Source organism: Delphinus delphis, chromosome 11, assembly GCF_949987515.2.
Source record: "Delphinus delphis chromosome 11, mDelDel1.2, whole genome shotgun sequence".
Taxonomy (NCBI): domain Eukaryota; kingdom Metazoa; phylum Chordata; class Mammalia; order Artiodactyla; family Delphinidae; genus Delphinus; species Delphinus delphis.
Genome location: NC_082693.1, coordinates 12,828,418 through 12,850,572, shown reverse-complemented (window position 1 = coordinate 12,850,572; position 22,155 = coordinate 12,828,418). Strand labels below are relative to the sequence as shown.

The 22,155-nt window shown below is 37.3% G+C and overlaps 1 protein-coding gene across 2 annotated transcripts in view; it reads left to right on the top strand.

The window, feature by feature from the left end:
• Positions 1–22,155, top strand: part of EPS8 (EGFR pathway substrate 8, signaling adaptor) — a 190,640-nt gene that overhangs the window by 50,767 nt on the left and 117,718 nt on the right. The window lies entirely within an intron of this gene.

The following is a 22,155-nucleotide window of genomic DNA, read 5'->3' as shown; positions in this document are numbered from 1 at the left end:
AGTCACTGAATGAAAAATCTGGTGTGGGCAGGCTCCCCTCGAAAAGACCTTACTGGCCCAATTGTATGATGCTGCTTTTTTTCCTATAAAAGCATTAGTTGGATATGCAACCCCATGTAAAAACCACGTGTTACAGAAAATGGTGTTACCCTTCAGCCATTGCTAGCGTGGCTTCGTGATATTTTATGATGTGATTACATTTTTTGTCATGATTGTAATTCAGTTTAATAATGTTTAGTTTTATTTGGGTAAAGTATTTGCCCTGGTCATTCATCACTTGTTTTTAAACTTCTGTGCATCAGTGAAACCAAATATGACAGCTGTTGATGTTTCCAAGAGGTGGTGAACCTGAGCTATTATCTATATGGTTCATGAAAATTTTAAAGATGAGGCCAGTGTCTCTGTTTACCTTCTCTTTGTGTATTTCTAAGGATCTCTAAGGTCTTTCCGCATATTTATTAACTGTATCAATTACTAACCAGTTTACTTAAATTCTTGGTCCTAGATGTTCCCATAACCTATGTTTCAGCGTTTATCACACTATGTTGTCATTATCTACCTAGGTTTGAATCCGAGCTTCATGCTTAGTAGCTGCAAGTTATTAAAATTCTCCGTGTTTCCATTTTCTCATCTCTAAGCTAGGACAGTATTTTCCTTACCTCATGGGCTTGTTGTGAGAACTAAATCATCAAATATGTCAGGCAGTTAAGAAAGAGCGTGGCACATAACACGCTCTCAGATATTAGCTGTTGCTACTGTTACTGATCTGTTTCACTCTCTCTCCTGTTCATGGTTCATTCTTATCTGCCCTGGACCTAGAGGTGTCTGCTTTCAAGGGACATAGGGAAGGGGGCATGGGAAGATGTCCCAGGATATCTCCTGGGGGGAATCAGGAAGAGGCCAGTTCTTTGTTCGCAGGTGCTATTTCCATTCTTGCTCAGTTCCACTCCAGGAGAAAACTTCTTTTTCCTTAGTCACTAAGACTTAGTGTTACTGATCCCCATATGGTGTTGTAAAGAAAACAGTTGGCTGATCTAGTCTGGGAGTGACTAATAGTTTCCCAGTAGTTTTTACACTTTAAAAAAATATGTGCAAACCAAACACCTCTCTCCTGGTGGTAGTATTTTTGTTGCCATCACAAAGTGAAGGATAGGAAAGGCTACATAATTTGTAGGGTCCAGAGCAAAATGAAAAGAGGGTGTCCAGCTTGGGTGGGGAAGTCAATCCCCCTTTTCTCCTGGGCTGCCGCCCCAAGCTGCAGATGGTCGACTTCCAAGTGGTTGCACGCAGATTTGCTTTGTGCCTTCATTGGGGGTGGGCAAGGGGACCCCATGAGTCACCCAGCTAGTGGGCTGTGGTGCTACCAGCTGAGGGTGTCGATGGCCAATGACTCCCCTTCCTGCCTCCTTGCAACCCAGTTATTGGCCCTGGTAAGGAGGTGTTAGGAGGTGGGACCACACATGAGCCAAGGCTCTGAGCCAAGCTCCATGTACCAAACACAGATTCAAAGATACCATTATTAAGAATTCAAGACAGTTCTCCCAGGACAAGATCCTGGCCCTTTCTGTATGAGACCTCGTGTACCTGTTCTGGTTGCTTGTCCATGAAGGCTGCCCTGGCGAAGAACAGTTTTTTCCCATATGCCTTTCTGGGTGGGGTGCCCTCAATAGGCAGTTCAGTTCTGCCTGGGAATCTAAGCCTGAGGACAGCTTGCCCTGGTTGTTCATTTTCTTGACTGCTGTTCCATTTGAAAGTGCAGGGTCTCTAAAAGCACTGTTTTTAAAAAAGAATGTTACCTTTTTCCTACCAATGCCAGTTCACATAGACGTGCTCAACCGAATGGTCTTGGACAACATGATGCATTAACTGTTTTTTCCATCATTTTGCTGCAAGGGAGGTGTTTCTTTTTTTATTTTTTATTTATTTTTTATTTATTTTTTTTGCTGTACACGGGCCTCTCACTGTTGTGGCCTCTCCCGTTGCGGAGCACAGGCTCCAGACGCGCAGGCTCAGCGGCCATGGCTCACGGGGGCAGCCGCTCTGCGGCATGTGGGATCTTCCCGGACCGGGGCATGAACCCGTGTCCCCTGCATCGGCAGGCGGACTCTCAACCACTGCGCCACCAGGGAAGCCCCTATTTTTTATTTTTATTGAAATATAGTTGATTTACAATGTTGTGTTAGTTTCTGGGGTATAGCAAAGTGGTTCAGTTTGTGTGTCTGTATATAGATGTTATTTTTCATATTCTTTCTCATTATGACTTATTACAGGATATTGAACATAGTTCCCTGTGCTATACAGTAGGATCTTGTTGATCTATTTTATATATAGTAGTTTGTGCCTGCTAATCCAAACTCCTAATTTATCCCTTCCTCTTCCTTTTTGGTAACTGTGAGTTTGTTTTCTATGCCTCTGAGTCTGTTTCTGTTTTGTAAATAAGTTCATTCGTATTGTATTTTAGATTCCACATATAAGTAATGTCATACGATATTTGTCTTTCTCTTTCTGACTTGCTTCATTTAGTATGATCATCTCTAGGTCCATCCATGTTACTGCAGATATCATTATTTCATTCTTTTTTATGGCTGAGTAATATTCCATTGTAATATACGTACCACATCTTCTTTATCCATTCATCTGTCCATGGCCATTCAGGTTGCTTCCATGTGTTGGCTATTATGAATAGTGCCACTATGAACATTAGCGTGCGTGTATCTTTTCGAATTAGAGTTTTCTCTGGACATATGCCCAGGAGTGGGATTGCTGGATCATATGGCAGCTCTAGTTTTAGTTTTTTAAGGAACCTCCATACTGTTCTCCATAGTGGCTGTACCAATTTACATTCCCACCAACAGTGTAGGAGGGTTCCTTTCTCTCCACACCCTCTCCAGCATTTATTATTTGTAGACTTTTTGATGATAAGGGAGGTATTATTTCTATTTTACATCCCTGGAAACTGAGGCTCAGAACGGTTGATCAGTACCTTTGCCAAAGACATGCAGTAATTGGCAAAGCTGAGAGTTAAACTTGGGAAAGACTGTCTTATTCATTAGCCTATATAGCTTCTGCTGGCTCGAATGAAAGTTTTAGTGTCAAATCTACGGGACACCCACATTCTGTGGGGAGCTTTGTGCCTGAGGACCTTCTCATTTAATGAATTGGTATATATATTTGTAAGTGCTCTGTAGCCTTTCAGCTCTATGCAAATTTTAGTCATTAGTTGGGATCTCATTCTTTATCCACTAAGATTCTGCATCTGTCAGTTTGATTTTTTTTTCCTAGTCTTTTGTTCACAAGATTTCTTCACTGCTCAGATTGTTTTCTTTGAGCATGATTTCCATTCTCAACTCTGTCTGCCCTCATCTCACAGCTTCTGTTAGTTAGTGTTCTCTGTATCGATGGGTCCCTCTGTGTCAGAGAACATAAGAGGAAAAAATGAAGGACTCCCAAAGGAAGCTAACGTAGCTTTTTAAAAGCTCATTAAAAAAACATCTAAAGTGACCTTAAAGGAATTTTACATCCTTTTCCAAAAAGCTTTGTTCACTAGTAGCCTTCTGTTCAGAGGACTCAGTGTTGAGAACATGGACTGTAGTCAGACTGACCAGGCTCAAGTTCTGCCTCTGCTCTGTAACCTTGGGACTTTGAACATGTTTTATAATCTCTAAGCCTTGGCATCTTTACCTGTAAAATGGGCGTAATACTGATATTTACTCCCAGGTTATTGTAAAGATCACATGAACTGAGGTATGTGCTGTGTTTAGTGTGGTATCTGGCATGTAGCGTGCTGTGTTAGCTGGTAGTATAGCTTGAAGGTGAGGCTTGGAAGAGTAACCCAGGGAGAGAGTCTGTGCTGAATTAGAGCAGATGTGCCCTGTACGGACTAAGGGGGAAAGATAAGACCACAACTGAAAGTCTCTTAAGGTCCTAGTCCCAGGTTTGGTAGTCTCAGCTCCATCACAGAGTGTAACTGTGGGGAACTTAATGATTTGATCCAGAAGTCCTTGGAGTGAAGGTACATATACTCATAGATGGTTTCAAAAAACATTTATTAAGCACCTGTTACTGCCAGGCACTATATGCAGGTGCTGGTGATACAAAAAGAGAATAAGTTTGCATCTGTTTCTTTGGAATTCATATTCCAGCTAGGGAACAAATATGTAAACAAATGACTGATAAAGCACTATGTGCTTTAAGGTACATGCAGAATGCCCTAGGGCATCCAGAAAGTTGGAAGGAAGCCATTCTTTGTTGAGACTTTATTTTCAGAAGTAAGAATTTTCTTATAGTAGAAGCATTATCAGTAAGTCTAATGATTTATTTTGACATTTTTAGTGTAGATTGATCCTTCAAACACCAAATGTATTTAAAATGTAACTTTACTTTGGCTGTTTAACTGAAAGCATCCTATATTTAAACTTTTTAACCATTTTATTTATTCAAAGTCTTCACAACTTAGATAAACAGACGTTATAGGCAAATTCTTGTTGTCTGCTGATTACATAAAGACACTATAGCTTCAATATATAAAAGGATTTCTCAGCCCATCAGAGTGGATGTGTTTTCCAAATGACAATTTACACCCATTGGAAATACTGTTGGCATGTGGGGAGAAATAGGTCTGTTAGCTGGCATAACATAATATTAACTAGCAGAATAATTCTTAGATGTTGACAATTAGAATATTAGTTACTGTGTATTAAACATTAACAGGAATAAATATATATATATATTTCTGAAGTATATACAAAAGATTTAAATATATTACATATATTGTATATACAGTAATTCAAATTAATATATCACAGCATCATATAGAAGAAACTGATTTCCTTATTTTACAGATGAAGGAATTTGAACTTGCTTGAAATTATATAAAACTACTAAGTGATAGAACCAAAATTGTATTTCAGAGGCTTTGTTCTTTTCACCTTCTTGATGTTGAATACAACTGTTTCTCACTTAACGGGATTCATAATACGTAAATTACAAATGCATTACCCAAACTTGAAAAATTTGAACGAAAATCTGTGCTACCATTCTAACTCATCATGAGTCTTCCTAGTGCCAGTTGACGTGAACAAAAAACTTTGGAAGTAAAAAAATCTAATGTAGCAATTTGCTTATATTTTTAAACAGTTGTTATTTTTCTAGTTCCAAAAAAATTGCTGTTTTCAATGTACTAGCATAAAGAGATTGGCCGTAACTTACAAACAAAACAATATTTTCGGTAAGGAATTGAGACCGATATCTTCTAGTTGACATATTAGTGTTATTATCTAGTCAAAACTTTTTTTTTTTTCTTACAGGAACATGCAGTTAAATTTTAAATTGTTCTGAAAAGTACTGTTGTTATAATACTTGAGGTCTATTGTAGTACTTGAGGCACCATTTTTTGAGGTACTAAATTTCTCAGATTAAAAATCTTTTGTACTGTGGAAAATTTCAAATATACAAAGTAGACAGAATAGTATAACAAGCCCTTATATAGCCATCATGTAGCTTCAACAGCTATTAACTCACAGCTAATCTTGTTTCATCCATCTCCCCATTTTCTTCCTTCCCTTGTAAAGCAAAGCAGATTTTAGATGCACTGTTTCATTTGTAAATCTTTCGGTATGTTATTCTAAAACGTAAAACACTTTTCAAAAGCCATAACTATAATTATCATATCATTATCATACCTAAAACTAAAAGTTAACAGTTCTTTAATATTATTAAATATTCAGTTAATGTTCAGTTTGCCAGTGTTTTCATAAAAGTGTCCTTTTTACATTTTGTTTGAATCAGGGTCCAGATAATGCCCTTAGGATTGGTTAATGTATAGATGTTCCTATCCATCTTTTTTCCTCCTTGTAATTTATTTCTTGAAGAAACCCTTTATTTGCCCTGTAGAATTTCCCACAGCTAGATATTGCTGATTATATCTCTGTGGTGTGGCTTAACATGTCCCTCTGTCCTGTATATTTTTTATAAATTTAATTTTTATTTATTTATTTTTGGCTGCATTGAGTCTTTGTTTCTGTGTGCGGGCTTCCCCTAGTTGTGGCGAGGGCCACCCTTGGTTGCGGTATGCAGGCCTCTCATTGCAGTGGCCTCCCCTGTTGTGGAGCACGGGCTCTAGGCTTGCAGGCTCTAGAGAGCAGGCTCAGTAGTTGTGGCACACGGGCTCAGCCGCTCCGCGGCATGTGGGATCTTCCCGGACCAGGGCTCGAACCCGTGGCCCCTGCACCGGCAGGCGGACTCTCAACCACTGTGTCACCAGGGAAGCCCCTGTCCTGTATATTTTTAATAAAGTGGTAGAAGGATCTAGAGGCTTAATTTTTTTTTTTTGGCCGCATCGTGAGGCATGTGGGATCTTAGTTACTGGACCAGGGATCGAACCCACTCCCCCTGCAATGGAAGCACAGAGTCTTAACCACTGGACCGCCAGGGAAGTCCAAGAGGCTTAATCAAATTAAGATTCTTCTTCCTTTTTTCTTTCTCTCCTCTTCTTTCCTTCTTCCCTTCATTCTCTCCATCCTTCTTTCAACTTCCTATTGCATGAGTAGTATGTCTTCTTCCCTCAAGAGACATATGATGTGTAGCTGTTTTTCTTTGTTTGGTGCTAGCAGATGTAAAGCCTACATGCTTTGACTTTTAGGAGTTGCAAAGTATGATATTTTAATTCTTTTATCTCAGTTTATTATCTGGAATACTTCTCTAAAGACTTCCCCTCATCTACTATTTGTTTAGCCAGTTGTATGATTTGTATAAGAAAGTTTGGATAAATGCCTGATTCTTTCTTGGTTTCGGAGTTTTTAATGTTAAGAGTCACGGGGAGGGCTTCCCTGGTGGCGCAGTGGTTGAGAGTCCGCCTGCCGATGCAGGGGACACGGGTTCGTGCCCCGGTCCGGGAGGATCCCACATGCCGCGGAGCGGCTGGGCCCGTGAGCCATGGCCGCTGAGCCTGCGCATCCGAAGCCTGTGCTCCGCAACGGGAGAGGCCACAATAGTGAGAGGCTCGCGTACCGCCAAAAAAAAAAAAAAAAAAAAGTCACGGGGAAAATTTTGACATATTCATGAAAAGCTCCTGGAGAATATAGAATAAGTAGAGAACCACATCCTGAACATGTATTGATGAACGAGCAAAAATGGAAAAGAATTGGCTTTGAAGGAATATGGGACAGCTTTAATGATAAAAACTTAAAAAAAAAAAGTCAGTGCATGATGCTTTGAGGAGTGTACCTCCTCTAAGACAGTAATGTCATTAGACATTTATTTAACCCTTAGTTACACGGTGGTGAAGGTTCTTCACTTACCACTATAACTTTGGGCAGGTTAAAGTCTGTGTGCCTCAGTTTTCTCATCTGTTAGATCAGGATAAGAGAGGAACCTCTCTCATAGGGTTGTTGTTGAGGATTGAATGAGCTCATACATATTAGCAGAGCCTGGAACTTAGTAGGTTCTCAATAAATGTTAAGTGTTGCTATTGTCATTATGCGTCTTTGCAATTATAGTGGAAACAAGGGAGGGAGCTTCTGATGCTTATTTTTATCCATGTTAGAGTCTTAATTTTAATATATATTTTTCCTTATCCATTTCATATGCTCCAGCCTTCTCAAAGTTACATTTGTAACTTCTACTGAAGTGTTAAGGCATTGTACATCAAGCAGCTGGTAACATCAGAAAAAGAGGCAACCAAACATTATATGTCTCTTGCTTATACCTCTGTTTTACAGCTAAGTTACGTTAACGTTTATTTATGTATTTGATGGTGTTTTCCATTGAACTGTGAATTTTTTGAGGGGAGAGACTTACTTTATACTGTTGTGTCTGATATAGTGCTTGGTATTAGTTATGAGGTCTACATCCCTAATATCTATTTCATTAACTGTTCTAACATTTCATTTATCAGGTTTGCCTAGTAATGTGATTTTTTTTAAATTGAGGTATAATTGACGTGTAACATTATATTAGTTTCAGGTGTACAACATAATGATTCAATATTTGTATATATTGCAAAGTGATCACCACAGTTATTCTAGTTATATCTGTCACCATAGTTACAAATTTTTTTCTTGCGATGAGAACTTTATAACCTTTAAGACCTACTCTCTTAGCAATTTTCAAGTATACAAAACAGTGTTATTAACTGTAGTTGTCATGCTGTATATTACATCCTCATGACTTATTTATTTTATAGATGGAAGTTTGTACCTTTTGACCCCCTTTGACTCGCTTTACCCATTTTGTTCATCCCCCGCCCCCACCACCTCTGAACCACCAATCTGTTTTCTACAAGCTTTTTTTTCCACTAGATTTCACATGTAAATGAGATCATATGGTATTTATCTATTTGTCTTTCTCTCTCTGACTTATTTCACTTAGCATGGTGCCCTTAAGGTCCATCAATGTTGCTGCAGATGGCAAGCTTTCATTCTCTTATTATGGCTGGATAATATAGACACACACACACACACACACACACACACACACACACACACACACACACACACACACCGTGTTTTATCTCTTTATTGATAGACACTTAGGTTGCTTCCCTATCTTGGCTATTGTAAATAATGCTGCAATGAAGATGGATATATCCTTTCTAGTTAATATTTTTGTTTTCTTCAGATAAATACCCAGGAGTGGAATTGCTGGATCATATGGTACTAGTTATATTTTTAGTTGTTTGAGGAACCTCCATACTGTTTTCCATAGCAGCTACACCAATTTATATTCCCACCAACAGTGCACAAGGGCTCCCTTTTCTCCACATCCTCACCAAGACTTGTTATTTGTTGTAGTTTTGATAATAACCAATCTAACAGATGTGAGGTAATATCTCATTGTGTTTTTGATTTGCATTTCCATGATGATTAGTGATGTTGAGTATCTTTTCATGTACCTGTTGTCCAGCTGTGTATCTTCTTTGGAAAAATGCCCAGATCTTCTGCCCATTTTTAAATTGGATTTCTTGTTTTTGCTATTGAGTTGTATGAGTTCTTTGTATATTTTGGATATTAACCCCTTATCAGGTATATGATTTGCAAATATTTTCTCCCATTCAGTAGGTGGCATTTTCACTTTGTTGATGTGCGGAAGCTTTTTAGTTTGATGTAGTTCCACTTGTTTATTTTTGCTTTTGTTTCTTTTGCTTTTGGTGCCAATTCCAAAAAATTATCGTCAAGACTGATGTCAAGGAGCATACCACCTATGTTTTCTTCTAAGAGTTTTATGATCTTAGATTCAGGTCTTTAATCCATTTGCAGTTATTTTTTTTGTGTGGTGTAAGATAGTGACCCAGTTTCATACTTTTGCATGTGGCTGTCCATTTTTCCCAACACCACTTATTGAAGAGACTATTGTTACCCCATTATATATTCTTGGCTCTTTTGTCATCGATTAATTGACCATGTATGTGTGTGCGTTTATTTCTGGACTCTCGATTCATTCCGGTGATCTGTTGTCTGTTTTTATTCTAATACCATACTGTTTTAATCACTATGACCATGTAATATAATTTGAAATCAGGAGCATGATGACTCCAGCTCTGTTCTTTCTCAAGATGACTTTGGCTCTTCAGGATCTTTCGTGGTTCCATGCACGTTATAGGATTGTTTGTTCTGTTTCTGTGAAAAAATGCCGTTGGAATTTTGATGGCTATTGCATCGAATCTGTAGATTGCTTTGGGTAGTGTGGATATTTTAACAATATTAATTTTTCTAATCCATGACCACAGAATATCTTTCCATTTATTCATATATTTTAATTTCTTTCATTAATGTCTTATAGTTTTCAGTGTACAGGTTTTTCATCCCCTTGGTTAAATTTATTCCTAGGTATTTTATTCTTTTTGATGAAATTGTAAAAGGAATTATTTTCTTAATTTCTCTCTCTGATAGTTCATTTTTAGTGTATAGAAACACAACAGGTTTTTGTATATTAGTTTTGCAATATACAACTTCACTGAATTCATTTATTAGTTCTACCAGTTTTTTGGTGTTGTTTTTAGGGTTTTCTATGTATAATGTCATCTGTAAATAGTGACAGTTTTACTTCTCTCATTCCAGTTTAGATGCTTTTTTTCTTTTTTTTTCACCTAATTCCTTTGGCTAGAACTTTTAATACTATGTTGAATAAAAATGGTGGGAGTGAGCATCTTTGTCTTATTCCTGATCTTAGATGAAAAGCTTTCAGCCTTTCATCATTGAATATCATATTAGCTGTGGGCTTATCAGATGTGGTATTTATGTTGAGGTACATTCCCGCTACACACACTTGTTGAGAGTTTTTTCCTATTGTAAATAGATACAATATTCTTTTCAAATTCACAAACAAGTGAATTTCCTAGCTATCTAACTACATGAGTTAAAGCATAATTCTTTAAATATTAGGATTTTATTTGTTTATCTTTAAACTCTTAGGATGGCAGTTTTTCTTACAAGCGTCAAGTACTCTCCAGCCTTATTAAGTGGAATGTAATTCATGACCATGAATACTATTTATTTGGGTTGTAATACAGTGTATCATCGGACACTGTTGATATATGCATGGTTATATGGTTCTATGTCAGATATTCTCAGGATGTTTTATAAATTTTTTCTTCACATCTTATGTTTTATTTTTCTCTTGTTATTAAAACCTAGCATTTTCTTTTTGATATCCTTTCTTTCTGCAACTTTTGGCAGTCTTAAAATTCAAATTTAATGCTTCTAAGCAGTAGTTCTAACCTGCTGTGGATTGATTTGATTACTGACTTCATTAGAACTTTTTTTTAAATAAGATTTAAAAAGATCCAAGCTGAGCTTGAGGGCATCTTTGCAGAGTAAAATGCAGAAGTTTAGCACATAGACTATGTGGAATCTATTTAACTAGCCTTGTAACTTTTAAATTTACTTCTTGACATTGCTGAGGTGTCATATATGTGTGGCCTCTAGACAATTAACATTTTATTATGTTAGGATCTGAATAGAAGAATGGAATGCTGATCTTCAGTATTTCCATTCTGTTGACTTACAGAGTTGAGATTCAAATTCAGATCTCCTGTATTCCAAAGTCCATTCTCATTGCTGTTAGACTCTTGTGACACAGAAGTCAACACTGTTAATTATTACATAATTTGTTCTTTCCAATTATATGTTATTAGTGATAGTTTCTGATTTAAAACGTGAACTATTTGTCCTCGTCTTATTATTGGCATTTTTCTCTATCCTAGGTTTAAAAATTTTTTTCACACATATGCATTCTCTAAACATCCAATAGATAGGTACATATTTAAAATGTACTTTACAGTATTATAAGTTACATAGATGTAGGTCACTTAATAGCATGCACTTTTAATATGGGTCTATTTAAAATACCCTGGTTACTATGTTTATTTGTAGGCCTTGAGCTGAATATACAAGTCCAGCTACATGTAGGAAATAGTTAAATATGCCTCTTCTACTTAACAGTTTGTGAAATGCTAGAAGCGATTACAAAGATGCAAAATAAAGCATCTTTGAGGCATTTGGGGTTAAACGTGGATTCAAGTCCTAGTTTAAGTCTTAGAATCTTATTTTGTCCAGTACTTCCCAGAGTGACTGCAAGAACTAGATCAGATAGCATGTTCGTGTGCCTGTCACAATATGTGATTCTTCACGGTCTCTTGCCTCTGTATCTTTTCCATCCATATAATTTTGAATCTAGATAAAAAGAGAACACAGAGTATGAGTAAAAGAGAACAAAGTGTATTTATTAAGAAAAAGCAACTACTGTTTGCATGCTGTGCTTAAAAATGAGTGGTATTTTCCTTTTATCCATTTACTTTTATGTGAAGGTCTTCTCTAATATAGCTCTTATTGGACTGAAATGGAAACGTAAGAATTGGAGCATATTTTCATTTTTGTGGTGAGTTCGTTTGTAGATCAATTAGTATATTTAAAGCATTCTGCTGTTTCTTAGGAAATGTAGTCATTTGCATTTACTCAGAGACATATTACAATTATCCCTGAAATGCTGTTAGTTTGGAGTGGTGGTGAAAGCCCCAGGCTGTGTGAAGCTGCCGCACAGCTGGCTCTGCTGCAGGCACCCTCTGTGTTGAATTCTTTGTGTCAGTTTGCCGATTTTAAAGTGGGAGTGATATGGCTATTGGCTCTGGTACCTTCCACATTACATATTGTGAGAATAAACTGAGATTGGGGGGGCTTCCCTGGTGGTGCGGTGGTTGAGAGTCTGCCTGCCGGTGCAGGGGACACGGGTTCGAGCCCTGGTCTGGGGGGATCCCACATGCCGCAGAGCGGCCGGGCCCCTGAGCCATAACTGCTGAGCCTGCGCATCTGGAGCCTGTGCTCCGCAACAAGAGAGGCCGCGACAGTGAGAGGCCCGCACACCACGATGAAGAGTGGCCCCCGCTCGCCGCAACTAGAGAAAGCCCTCGCACAGAAACGAAGACCCAACACAGCCAGAAATGAATAAATTGAAAAAAAAAAAATTGAGATTGTGGATATGAAAGTGTTTTAATTAAAAAAAATGTAAGATACAGGCATTAATATTCTAACTGTCACAGTGAATTAAATGGGAATTAACAGTTTACTTGGAGAGAATCTTTTTAAGTATGAACATTTTGAATGTAATTGTAGCCTAATACCACCGAGACAGTGGTAATTATAGCAAGACAGGGCCATCTTATGTATTGTTTCTGAAAAAACTGGCAAGCACAAAAGGAGAAGAGGAGGAAAGTAAGAGGATGTAGAAGTGGTGGAGGAAAGAACACAAAATAAAATAAAACCAATTAGATGATCTTGAAATCACTGGAGTGTCTAGAACTATAAATTTCTTTACTTATTAGGAAATATTAGAAGGAATTATTAATCTATGAGTTACTAAAAATGTATTTTCCATTAAAAACCTGTTTATATTTAGAGTATCTTTATATTCAGAATTTTACATTCTTGCTGTGGAAAAATGATCTAGATCTGATTTTTCCCTTCTCTAGAATTTTAGCCATTCATCTATATGCCTTGGTGTCTGTGGTCTGAAGCTTGGTAAAGCTGAGTGTTTCTTCTAACTCCGTCAGTTTTTTTGTTTGGTTTTCTTTTCAACTTCCTTTATTTCTCTTGTTGTTCTTCAGCCTACAATTACACGCCATGGTCTGTCTCTTTTTTGAGCTGAGATTTTTTTTCACATATCCTCTTATTCTTGGTCTCCCAAAATGTATACCTAGGTTTTGTAAAGGTGCCTGGATACTATTTAGTAAATGTGATGACTGTATTTCTTTCCAGCAACTATGTTTTGAGGGTATTTTCCTACATCTTAGAAGAGAAATACTGGTGGGGTGGTAGTAAAATGACTATCTTCACATACACTGTTATGCAGGTATTATCACATTCTAGTGTGGTGGTCGGTACTCTGTAGCTAGATGATTTGGTCTTTTGTCTAATGTTGCAGCTGTGACTGTGTCTTAGTCTAGAGGAAAATTATATTTTCCTTGCACACTTTACTTATTATTCAGCTCCTTGCAAAGTGACTGAAGGGAATGTTGTGTTCAGGGCCTTTCACAATGACTAGTGACCTGTCCTTTAATCTTCAGAGCTAGTGCTACAGTTTTAATTCTTCTTCAGACACTTTAACCTCTAATTGATTGCTTGGTTGAGTCATCTGGCAGCTACTTCTGTGTTCTCTTTATGCAATGGCAAATCACATGCTTTTGTATCTTCAAAAGAAATGTTGGTTTCTTACTTATTAAATAATTGGCTTATATTGTTTTGCTTATAAGTCATTTCTTTGGTTTCCCCAAAAGTAATGGACCAGTCCAAAGAAACATAGTTGTAAGGCTTTTACTCGTTTTTTAAAAATTTAGATAGTGAGTGTAGGATGTAGCAGAAGGCCTGTGTTCATAGCCTTCACCATCTTATTAATACTTGTCAAATTTGGGGCATGTATCTGCTCTGAGCCTCAACCTTCAGAGTTATAAAATGGGTACATCATTACCTTTATAGAATTTTTGGAATTAAATGAGCTAGCATATAGGGAGTGCCTAGTCCAGCGCAGAGCACTAATAGGTGCTTAGGTAATTATTGTCATTTCTGATTTCTTCTCCTCCTTGTTGTCATTATTGTCATGATTATAGAATGCAGCCTTGTAAAGGTCTCTTGTTGTTTCAGTAGATCACCTTGAGAATTGTGTGCGGTTTGGAGTTCTTTGTTGCACTATTCATCTTTGTTAGGGTGAGAAAGTCCAGGCTTACAGATAGGTAAACATATCTGACTGGGGTTACCACAGAATTATGGAAATGGGTTAATTGGTCACTAACGAGCTCTTTCTGGCAATAGTGTTAGAATTTTATGAAATACACAGTTTAACTTCAGACTTAACTACTCTCAGAAGCAGACAGCTATTTAAACTATTTACCTTTGCAAAAGCAACACTCAAAAAAGTAATAACCACTTTTAAAAACTCCACCTTTTCAGAGTGTTTCCATTTTGTGGATATGATGAAAAAATTCTACCATGAAATCAGATTTTAAAGAACAGACATATATACAGTGATGAATCATCAGCTTCCTTTTGCCTGCAAACAGGCACACTTTACTTTTTGTCTCTCAGTTCAGAGTTTGAAGGTACAAGCTGTAGAGGTTAGATAACAGCACGTGGAGTAACTTCTTGCTGTCAGTTTGGGGATAATTGAAACTACTGACACGTCAAACTGAATGAAATCTTTTTTTGCAATGTTTCTATTCAGAAAATACTCTAGCTCTGAATCTTCCGTGTGAGGTTCACATGAGGTGAAAAAGGCTGAGTGAAACATTTAAAATGGTGAAAAGCTTATTTTAAAGTTTTATACTCTGAATTTAATTCTTCAAAATACTTTGAAAAGGCAGTAAATATTTCTAGGAGGACAAGTATTCTGTTTAGGGGATTTGATTCAGTCAGCGAAAAAACTTGGGTAACAGTTGCTCAGAACATTTTGATTATTCTATCCAAAAAGAATTTATTTCCATTCCATAGCACATAAAGACATGCCTGTAGGGTAGTACTATAAGATATATTACTGACTGAACTTTTTGCCTGGGATGCATTTCTGAAATGAGTAAATGGAGTATTTTAAATGTCATGTGGAAGCTTGTCATATGTGAATCCATTTTTAAAGTAGTATTTAACATCTGAAAAACCTTTTGTGCTATTGGAGATTTTCTTATTTCCATGTAGATTAAGGAGGCCATTCAGCTTGTCTCCATTTTTTATGGTTATATAAGTGCAGTTATTTTCTGAGGAGGGTGAAGGAAAAGAGGAGCTGTATTATAGCTTGAAAATATGGTTATTATGGGGAATATGTGGTGGAACCAAAAGGAAAGAAAGCGTTGATGAGCAGCAATCAGAGACCAACTAATACTGACATAAATTTATAGGGTGCCTGATGGTCAAGTTTGTTATTCTCCTTAGTAACACAGGAAGCAAATGTAGCAAAGGTAGAGTAGTAGGTCAGTGTAAAGGTAAGGTCCCTGCCCTCAAAAAGTTAAGTTTCATATGCGAATTAGAATGATCTATCTTAAAGCCCCTTAATTTCTAAGCTCCCTGCAGATATGAACGGTCTAGTTCTAGTGTATCTTCCTGACTCCTTATCACAAATGGGGATTTGTCACAAGTACCCTTGCCTTGAAGGAAATGTTAAAAGAAATATGATTTCTAAATATTCCAGTCTGTGGCTTATCTTTTTATTTTCTTAGTTGTGTTTTAGCACATTTTCCTTGGTTTGAGTATTTTGCTACCAAACCTTGATATCAAAATATATTGTGCTTCGAATATTTCTGGAAATAGTATCTCTGAAAAGACCATTTTCAGTTAAACTTATTCAAAATCTCAGATATGAGACAAATTTCTTTTGCATTCAAAGTAAGTCACAAGGCATAAACTTTGGACTTTATTTTCTTGCAAAAGATGTATGCTGTCCTCAGGTAGATAGAGTGGTGTTAGGAGTAATGCCTGACCTTTCAAATTCAATTAATGACTCAACACCTGGGAGAATGTTCCTGATTATTGTTGCTGTGTTTTTGTAACATTCTCTGAGGTTCTTTGTCAAAAGAAACAGATTACCTTTCCGTGCATTGGGAGTCCATGTTACTAAAAGGGCCACTTCTGTAGTTACTTTAAGCTTCATCTCTTGGACTGTTATTAGTTTGGCACTGGACACTGTATAAATTATATACATGTATACACTCCCAAATCTCTTCCTGGTTTGAAATTGGAATCTATGAATTGGCTTCTGTGTCTGTTTTAAGAGTTATTACCATGGTGATGAATAGCCTGTTTAGTTTCACAGTTGGCACGATTCTTCCAGCTTGGGTCACCTGTGTTTTCTTACTACCAGTTGCCCACACTTTGGGCAGCAGTTAAATTTCCATCATTAAAAAGCAAGTAGTTAGAAGGCAAAACTAGTGATTTAGTAGAATTCGCTGCATCAATGCTTTTAATCTGTTGATTATTTCCTTTCAGTGCTAAGTAGCAGGAGCTTACTCCTTTCACACTGCTTCCAACCTTCCCTTTGCAATCGGAACTGGTGGGGAGTCGTTACCCTGGACTGCAGTTGTGAACTTGTCGTCATTTGTTGGAGCATTATGGGGGAGGGCGAAGAAAACTGACAAAAACATCTTGATAAAGGAAGCTTGACTTATCCATTCTTGATTTTAATGAGTCAACATTTCAAGTATGTTGCTTTACTATATTTATGTAAGCTGTGGCAATGGGTCGGCTGTCAACCTTAAACCTGTCTGTATCTACAAATGTTAAAAGAAATATTAAGGTTTTTCAGTTACATTTAAAATGTAACATAAGAATGAGGAGGGATGAACACAAGTGAAACAATGAATTCGAGATAATAAAATGAGTTGTTGATTTGGAGATATATATTATATGCCAAATGGTCAGACTGGATGTGATGAGAGCTTCCGATGTGGGGTTGATGCTCTATACCAAGCCCAACTCTATACAGTCCTAGATGTTTAGAAATTAAATCAACCAGGAAAACAACCAGAACCCCAGATGCCACAGGCCTTGTGAGAAATTTAAACAGTAAAAGTGTAATTACTTGTGTATCACTCAGATTTAAGTAAACAACTAATATAATTTCCAGAGTGGAATGATTTAAAAGAGCTAGTGAATTTCAAACCCTGAGAAAATACCACTTACTGAATTACAGTCATTCTGATCTATTTAATAATTTAAATCTCAGGAGTCACATGCAACAACATTTCATTTAGTTCAGTTCTGGTTATAGTCTGTCTTCTCTAACTTGTAACTCTCAGTAATCGAAATGGTTTTCCATTTAATTAGTTGAATTGAAGGGATTTTCCTCTCTCTCTTTTACTTCTACATCATTAAGAGAATTCATAATAATCATTTATGCTTCTAGAATGACTATATGATTTCATTTATACCTAATATGGTACATGTTTCATAATAGGCACTCCGTAAATCATTATTCATTCTTTCAGGAGGCAAAAGGAGGCAGGAAAACTAATTACCAACTTACGTTAAATGAATGAATGAATTAATAATTAATTAATAAATAAATAAGGAAGATAAAACTACAGGTTGTCACTTCAAAACCTGCCTCTTACTGCCATCTCACTATTTTGAGGAACGCCCACTGCATCACGAATGTCTCCAGCAAGAAAGCATTCTGTATATATGTCCATATGTGTGTGTATATATATATATACACACATACATACATATATCTTCACTCTTTGCTGTCACTCCATAGCTATCCAGGCTTTTGACAAAACCTGGCACTTCCCTTTTGACCCTTTTTCATAAATCCACTTGGCATTTATCACTATAGAACTTAGCTGTTCTAGTTCTCTGACTTGGACTTTGCCACATATCTGAACTCTAGTGAACTGATGCTGCCTTCTCAAGGTGGTTTCGTTTTAAGATTTTCTTCTCTGCCAATGACAGGGACTGAATTTTATACCCCACAGCTGAATATGAAATTCTCAGCCCCCTCCCCCAATCCTATCACTCTGTCCTCCTTGACAATAATTATTCATCTTGTTTCTTGCTGTTTTCCTTCCTACTTGTATCCTTTGTTCCTCAGCTTGTCTTTCATAGGGAAGGAACACTTAATCCTTCTTGCTTTATCAGGCTCTTTAGTTGTGGTTGTGAAATCATCTTCAGGTATTAGCTCCCCGCAAAGTCTTTCTAACTTTACTAGAAGAAAAGTGGCAGTTTGCTTCCCGAAACCTTTTTGTCTGTTTATTCAGTTTTTCTGACTAACTCCTCCTTAGCCATCATATTAAAGTCTTCTGATCTTTTATTTATACTTAAGTACGATTTTATTAGGTTCGTGCTGTGTTTAATGTTTATGCATATACCTGTGCTACTAGTATGCTTTTAGTGTGCGTATCTATATCTGTAATACAGAGTAACCTAAAGGGCAAATTCTGCATCTTATTTATGAACCAATCAGCCTACTCACGTGAGACAAATTTCAACAAATAATTTCAACAGACACCTAATAAACATATACTATAAATAGTTGTTTATTGAGAGAGCTTATGAATTTTTAAAATTCATATTTTTCCCCTCATTCATATTTTTTTCCCTCTTCTATATCTCTGTCCTTTCGTGATGAATCAGGCCTGTTGTAATGAGATTTCTACAGATCTGATGTTCAAGGTTAGTACTGAGTAGTGGGTGAGTCACCGTATGACTTAAGAGTCATTGGTATAACCCCATTGTATAATTTTCGATAGGGTGACAAAAGAGAATTAAGATGAAATATAAGAAGGTGAAAGTGCTCTGTAGACTATATATGTGTGTGCATACCCACACTCTGAGAGTGATTTCAGGCAATGCAAAGTTAGTGATGTGAGATAAAGTGTGTTGCTGCTGTAATTGCTGACAGTCTTCACAAATAGCAGAAGTTGGCTTAGAGAGCTAGCAGGTAAGTATCAGATATTTCTGGCTTATCCTGATTTATTGGCATATGTCCGTGGGCTAGTGGTATCCTCGTGGCATGCAGAATAGCGTTTGCCTTGAAGTAAACAGAGTGGATTAAAAAAAAAAAAAATTCCCTAACAGGATACCTGGGAATGAGTGATCTTTTGTAGATATTGAATTTTGTTTCATTGTTAAATGAATCAAAATGACATAAAGTGAACTGAAGGCTCATAATTTTCATGCATTTTGTACTATCTTAATTTAGCGGGGGGGAACCTTGAAGCAGTATCCATTACTTAAAGCAGTATCCATTACTTGCAGATCCTGAGATGTCTGTAAACAGGCTCCCTTACAAAATGGAGCAATGCCAAGAGAATTGGTGTGGGAGTTATGCATATGTATGTGTCTTTCTAAAAGATCCATGTAAAAATCTTGAAATCCATGTAAGCGACTATGTAATATGTACCTATTATACCATAGCAGCCAAATTTTAAAATAGAATTATAGCTGATTTGAATTAATTTTTATATCTAAAGATATAGAAAGCATTTGATAAAATTAATTCATATTCAGAAAAGCCACCTTGTTCTTCCTGAATCTTAGTCTTCTCTAGAATGTTGAAGTCATTTAAGGGAGATTTTTGGGTGGCATTTGAAACATACCATATATGTAAAATGCACAGTTTATCCTGGGAATCTGAGGTGAGGATTGGATTTTGACATCAAGCTCTGGAAGTTCATAAGCCTTAGGGATTGACTGACTGACTGACTCAGGGGTGATATTTTGAGTGTCAATGAATACTATAATACTCAAAGTCATTAAGAAATAAAGAAAGAGTGACAACAGGCATCCTCACATAAATGAAGTGATGCTTTGGTACCAGAATAGTCAATGTATTGGTTATCTTGAAACTTAATTCTGTTTTTGCGGTAAAAATTAAGCTGTGTCCTCTTTGGGATGGAAGAGGTAGCATTAGGTTAATGTGTAAGCTTTATCTTCTGAAGTACAAAATGACCTTAACTTGGGAGTTGGTCAAAAACCACTTCTGGTTTTAGATTAAATATAATTAGAATAATCTAGGCAGGATAAAGAAAGGATTGCCACATGCATCGGATTTATAAAAAGATAATCAAATGTGGTTTTTAGTTCAGGGATCATGTGTGATATTATTATTGAGAGTACAGAAAGACCTAATCTGCCTTTTTTTTTTTTTAAAGGTATAGATATAGAATAGGGTCTACGTTATGTTTTGTAAGTTACAGTTTGACATTGAAAACATATATTTAAGTTGTATGTTTATTTTGGTCTAGAGGAAAAATCTTATGCATGTTTTGCCTTATATACACAATTTTTAAAGATCCATGCTGACAATGGACAGAATGAATCCTGTTGGTCTAAAAGAAAAAAAGGTGAAAAATCAGCAAGAAAATTTTGAAGAAGTTATACAGAAATGGTTTTAAAGAGAGATGAATATCACTGCTAAACTAAAAGATGTGTGAAAAAATTTTCTTCTGTCAAATTGGAATAGATTTTTAAAACAAGTGATGCGGTAGTGTTTTGGTGAGGGTGTGGGAGAATAGAAAAAGAACCTTATAAACTATTGGTAAGAGTGTAAGTATAATGTCTGTGGAGCATAGGGGAGGAAAATGTTTTCCTTAACCCTCTCAGGGTCCCTGGCTGGACCTGCAAATTAAACTGACAAGGACAAATTAACAGGAGAAAAGCACACACATTTATTTAGTGAAAGTTGTATGTGACACGGAGCCTTCATAAGGAAATGAAGAAATAGTTAGATCTGAGTGTTTTTATGCTGGGTTTTATGAAGAGTGGACAGCTGGGCAGGAATATGATAGATTAAAGAGTATGAGATAAGTGTAGGGAAGTGGGGGGGATTTAACAAGGCCTGTGTGTTCGGATTGTTCTGTGGCCCTTTGTCTTCAGAGATAAGGACGCTCCTTTTCTCTGGGTATAGGAAGCGCACTTCTCACACGAGCGTTTTAGGACCTGTTTCAGGGGAGAAAATCTTGGTGAAGATCAGGTGACCTTCCTGCTTCTGCTGTTTCCTCAAACTCCTTCACCTTAAAATATTCAGTATGCCAAGGTGCCATATTTGGGGGGTAGTGTGTCCTGAACCCTGTCATTCATTCTGAAACTTCCCCAAGAACTTTCACAGTCCAGAAACTGAGTTAGTTGTAGATTGTCCGATAACCCATTAAAACAGTCTCTGAGTCCTGAACATTTCCATGGAGACAAAAGAAAAAACAGGTTAATGGTTAGAACAAACCATGAACTTAGTTTTTGAGTCCAGAGAGCAATCATTCGTCACGATCATTTCTAGACGTTGGACTCAAAGAATCTTCAGATGGAGTGAGAGCAAGCAGTAGCAATCTGACAGATTTTCCTGGTTCATAGTTTGTCCCTGGTGATGTCATCAGGTGTTCTGGTGAACTTTCTGAGGGGCCCACATGGCAACAGGCAGGAGGGTTGTCCATACATGTGTTATTGTGGTGATTTCTCTGAAGTTCACATCAAGTTGTCCAGCTGCAGCTTGCCGGACTTTGGGAAAGAGACAGTTTTAATTTTCAGTGATTCCAGGTCAGAAGGGTGGGAGAAAAATTGGACGCATCAGTTTGGAGAGTTGTAGCTAGGTATTGGAGGATCCTAGAAGAATTCAGGATCCAGTCCAGTTTACAGGGAGATAACAAAACCTCAAAGACAATGAACAAGGCAAGAATTTAATAACCACAGGGGTGTGCTGTAGTTTTCCATTGAAACATAATTTTTGTTTCTATTGACACCCCCATTTCTATCAAAGGTATTCTAAGTAAGACTAATTTGTTTGCAGAATAAGTCTATTCTCATTAAACTTGGCCTGATTATTTACATCAGTCCAGCAAGAATAGTGATTGACTATATATGCTCTTTTTTTTTTTTTTCGGTACGCGGGCCTCACTGTTGTGGCCTCTCCCGTTGCGGAGCACAGGCTCCGGACGCGCAGGCTCAGCGGCCATGGCTCACGGGCCCAGCCGCTCCGCGGCATGTGGGATCTTCCCAGACCGGGGCACGAACCAGCGTCCCCTGCATCGGCAGGCGGACTCTCAACCACTGTGCCACCAGGGAAGCCCTATATGCTCTTTTTAAGTCTGCTTTGCTGGGACCACTTCTAATAAGGAATCTCAGATTGGACTTTTAAAATCTTTTCAGGATTAGGAAACCAAGCCAATGACACCCTCAGCTTTTGCCTGTAACA